General features: G+C 36.2%; 1 pseudogene; it reads left to right on the top strand.

The window, feature by feature from the left end:
• The first annotated feature begins 2,398 nt into the window (after positions 1-2,398).
• On the top strand, positions 2,399-3,373 carry LOC148010804 (uncharacterized; annotated as a pseudogene).
• The last annotated feature ends 739 nt before the right edge of the window (positions 3,374-4,112 follow it).

The raw sequence follows: 4,112 nt of genomic DNA, 5'->3' as shown, positions 1-4,112 counted from the left end.
CTGACATGGTGCCCAGTGTAGAGGAGATGGCCAGAATTGTGGGTGTCATAAAAAACATGCTGAATATTATTTATGCATTGGTAGATGGGATGAAGACCATGCATAATTCTGGTGTCATCCATTCAGATTTGCATGCTAACAATATGGTATTAGAATTTACTAGAGATAGCACCCCTAGAATTGGTATCATAGATTAGGGTCTAATGCTTATTTGTGGTATGACAAGACCAGCCCTCAACTAGAAATGTGGGGAGGTAGATGATCCCATGCATATTATAGATGAGTGTAGATGGAAAGGAGTGTTGGAGAGGAAAAGAAGGCCATGGATTGCACCCAATATCTATGACCTACTATGCTAGTCTGCATATGGTAAGGAGTCAGATGTGTTTGCAATTGGATGGCTCATCATCAGCCTCATTGAGTTTTAGTGCTTAGGCCAACACTTGTGGTTACATAGGGAGTCAAGAGATGCTCCAAATAAAGAGATCATGCACCTAATAGAGTTCAAGGCAAGGAACCCCATGTTGGCAAATGATAGGGCCATGCGACTATCATTTGCAAATCTTGATGACTTTTTGAGGATGAAGTGTGGCACTGATCCTACAAAGGCACAAAGACTGCTTGTAGAGCTCGGTCCTATCCTCATGACCTCCTCCCAAGAGGAGGTTCATACGAGGATATGCAGTTCCTTTATTTATGCCAATAGAAATCGCACCGTCCGTTTATACAATGCCGGCATTCCCTTGCGGGTTAGATATATTTTCAAAGGAAATATTACAAAAAGAGTACTATCATTTCATTAGAAAAGAGTGCAAGTACAATGCTTTATAGGAATTGAATGTTAGCACTTCTCCTACTATGTATATGGGATTTTGGTCATGAGCCCTCACTGCTCCTTACAAAGATACTGAAGTAGGTGTGATTGCAAATATCTCAACAAAACTAGTACTTATATATCATGATCATATTCAGCCCGAATGCCCAACAAACCAGTTTCCTCTTCAAATTGTAGTAATGCACTAGTGGTAGCACCAAGAAACTAACGCTTCTTAACTATGTCAATGATTTTGTCATGAAATGTCCACTTGTCAATGTCAAGCAGCTCTCCCAAGGCGAATTCCACCACCTGATTGTTTAAAATCCATTCTTCAAAAACCTTCTTAAGATCTGTGGTTATCTCAATATTAGACTGCAGCTTATATCTAGGCTGCTTGCCCTTCCTTTTTCGCTCATGTTTGCTATCATGTTTCTACTACTACTACCTAACCTCTTCCTTAACATACTCATGTGATTTGTAGCTTTAGGCTTATCCACACTTCTTCTTGTCAGTTTCTTAGATGTCCATGCATTATCTTCATCTATATTTCCTTTGTCTTTCACAAGTACATCCGTATTTTGCACCTTTGCTAAATATGCATACACAAAATATGCATCTACCAGTGATTCCCAACCAGTTATGTCACGAATATCTTGCTATGCATGAGATATTTCACTATCAGTAACTTTCCTCTTTCCTATTGCATTCAAAGCATGTGTCTATATTGCAACCTTTGGCAGGTATTCTATCCAATTGTAGACTAAAAGTAGAAGCATGTATAGCTGCATAAGCAAGAGGCAATCTCGTTTCTTGTGCATGGATCTTGTCATCTTTCCAAAAGATGAACTATCGTGTCACCCTTACTAAATAATCCACATCTTGCAATCTCTTCCCATACTTTGTAAAACATCTAATTTAGTTTTACTAGTCTCTATGACTCATGGATCCAAAGATGCCTCGAAACATATCATAATTTTTTGTAAAACTCTATGGAATACAATCTGTAATTTTTACTATATATTACCATCTCATGGGCATCATACTCCATCTCCATGCCATCACGTAGAATGTAAATGCTTTACATACTCAAGTAATATTTGTATTGGTTGCTTCAAGCCATTTGACTCATATATGAAGTTTACTATTATTAATCACGTCTTGATAATTAGATTTTAGATTGACGGTCTTTCCACAATGCTTTTCACTTTATAATTTATAAAGATAACACTTAAAAATATCATATTTTCTCATTCAATTAGGATATGCTTCAGTAACAATCTTTTAATGTTGAATGCAAGTTTTACAATTGAATAAGTGATTTTTTATTTGGATTTCATGGGAGCTTTTTACAAGATTCAAGTAAATTTCAATGATAATCAAGAAAATCTAGGTCTCGTGAGACTAAGAAAAGATGGACTTGAACCTACCTTTGCTCAAATTCATGAGAAATTTGAAGGTGATGAGCTCATAGATGGGTCTTTTAACTTCATTGAGGACAATTATATTATTAAAAAGTGACAAGAGGAGTGGTGGACTCTTAGTGATAATCTTCAAGTTTGCATCAAGAGGTGTGCTAGTGTGATGAATGAACCACGTTCTCCAAATAAGCGACAATGTTTAGAACAAGTTGTAGAGGATCAAAATGAAGCTTTAAGCAACCTCATTTCAAAGCTAAAAAGCAAGTTGTTAAGTCCAAGCACTCTCAAGACTTGGAAACATGAATGCAATAGAATAAGGCTAAAGTTAAAATAGTGTGACAATATTAAGGGATGATAGGTTTAAATTACACAGCAAAGATATCAATGGAGGATCTCAAGTTTGTGTTTGGTGTAACGAATGTAGCTCATTGTATGGGAAGGGCTTAGTGGAAGGGAAGCATGCTGCATATACTTGTCTTTCTAACTTCATGAGAACAAACATCATGCAAAATAAACGTCATGAGAAAAATTATCTTATGTTTCAAGGGCTTACAAAAGTGGATATACAACATACTGTAGTTGATCAAGAACTAGATGATAAGAAAGAAATAGAGACGTCAATAGAGAAGTTACATTCTTACATGGAGAAACATAAAGGTATTATCTTTTTTCTTTGTTTGAGTTTATATATGTAGTTCTTTCTATTGAAAAATAGATTGTGCATTAGATTAGGCTTTTTAATATCAACCTCGTTATATAATATATGTCTACTTTTCATCGTGTAGATTGGGATTTTGAGGTCATTGAAGCTACCTTACATGACTTCAAAGACAAAAGCTTTTCTCATGTAAGGTGCAAGTACAATGACACGTGGCTACATTTGTGTCCTTCAAGGTATGACCTATATACAATTTTGATAGAGCATACAAAATCAATATTGCACACAAAGGCATTTTTGAAGGAGAAAAAATCCAAGCCATTGCTCACAGGATTGCGTGGACGTCCTTGAAAGAGTATAGTGCATGATCCAAAACAAACATCTCTTAGCAAGTTCATGGTATCTACAAAGGCTAGAAATTCAACTCAGGGTGATCCATTGGCCTCATCTCTAAATGACCATAAAGATGATGAAAATTGATTGGGAAGTTTAAAATTGTTATGTTGGGGTTTATGGAGTCACATAATTGAGGTCAGCAAGAAGAGCATCAATGTGAAATATTTATTAAATGATCAATATAGTGGCAAACTTTCGTTTTCAGAGCCTTTTACCAGGGCAAATCTGAATTATGCAAATACATGCTTTCAAATATATGGTTGTTTTCGTCACATTGATTGTCCATGTATTTCAAATAGTGGGCAACCATTCACGGACTTCTCTTATGCAAAGGTATACCTAAGATTTGTGACTTTAGGATGAGAGTGTATAGGGAGAAGTTAGTCCAATAGAAGAGAGGGGATAGGGGAACTGGATTTGACAGAAGATTAGATTATCTCACTAGACAGGAGCTCAAACAGACAACACTTGTTGCCAAAAAGCATATAAGAGAACTCACTTTTAAACTATGCAAGTATAAGCTTCGACTTGCAACTCTTTCAGTGAAAATAAGGAGCTTACATGAAGCAATATGGAATCTCTTAATCAAAGAGATGTAAAGAGATTTTGTAACAATATAATAGAAGCTCATAGATTGGAAAAATTTGGTGGAAAACCTGCTCTATGGGACTTCTTGCAAGACATAGCTACAAATATGTTATGATCAAAGGGAGGCCAGCGATCAAAGGGAGGCCTCGACAATAGATCCTATTATTGGACATGCATCAGATGGAGATAGTTGAGGAAGAAAACTAATGTTAGTTGATTATGTTCACAAATGTGG

The sequence above is a fragment of the Lygodium microphyllum genome, chromosome 29 (genome assembly GCF_053477565.2).
Source record: "Lygodium microphyllum isolate KBCC chromosome 29, Lygodium_microphyllum_v1.1.10, whole genome shotgun sequence".
Taxonomy (NCBI): domain Eukaryota; kingdom Viridiplantae; phylum Streptophyta; class Polypodiopsida; order Schizaeales; family Lygodiaceae; genus Lygodium; species Lygodium microphyllum.
Note: the sequence above shows the minus strand (reverse complement) of the source record. Positions and strands in the feature narration are given on the sequence as shown.